The sequence below is a fragment of the Nannospalax galili genome, unplaced genomic scaffold (genome assembly GCF_000622305.1).
Source record: "Nannospalax galili isolate Female #2095 unplaced genomic scaffold, S.galili_v1.0 scaffold227, whole genome shotgun sequence".
Classification (NCBI taxonomy): domain Eukaryota; kingdom Metazoa; phylum Chordata; class Mammalia; order Rodentia; family Spalacidae; genus Nannospalax; species Nannospalax galili.
Window position 1 is genome coordinate 9,420,138 of NW_008360303.1, and position 667 is coordinate 9,420,804.

The window sequence follows — 667 nt, forward strand, 5'->3', positions numbered from 1 at the left end:
CACTCAGTTGGTCTGGGTGAGAAGGATCAGGAAGCAGTATTGGTTCCCCAGGTGTCTGGGGCCCCAAGACTAGGAATGGCACAGGTCCCAAACTGGGAGTAGCGAACAGCGGTGGAGATGGAAGGGTGAATGTGGCTTGGGGAGTCAAGGTGCAGAGGGCTGCGCTATAGACTTACCCCAAGAGGTCTGAGGATAGGAGTCACTCCTAGAAATTATTAACACGTTCAGTAGAGTGGCAGGTTACAAAATTAACCTACAAAAGTGTATAGCCTTTCTATATACCAATAACAAGCAATCAGAGAAAGAGCACATGGAAACACTCCCCTTCACAATAGCTGCAAAAAAGCACAAAAAACAAAAACAAAATAAACAAACAAAAAACAACGTATTTCAGAATAAACCTGACAAAAGACATCAAAGAGCTCTACGATGAAAGTTTTAAATCTTTAAAGAAAGAGATTGAGGAAGACATCAGAAGATGGAAGGACCTCCCATGGTCATGGATTGGAAGAATATTGTGAAAATGACCATCCTACCAAAAGCCATTTATAGATTCAGTGCAATGCCAGTCAAAATCCCCATGACACTTTTCACAGAATTGGAAAAAATAGCCTAAGATTTATATGGAAGCACAAAAGGCCTCAGATAGTCAAAACAACCCTGAGCA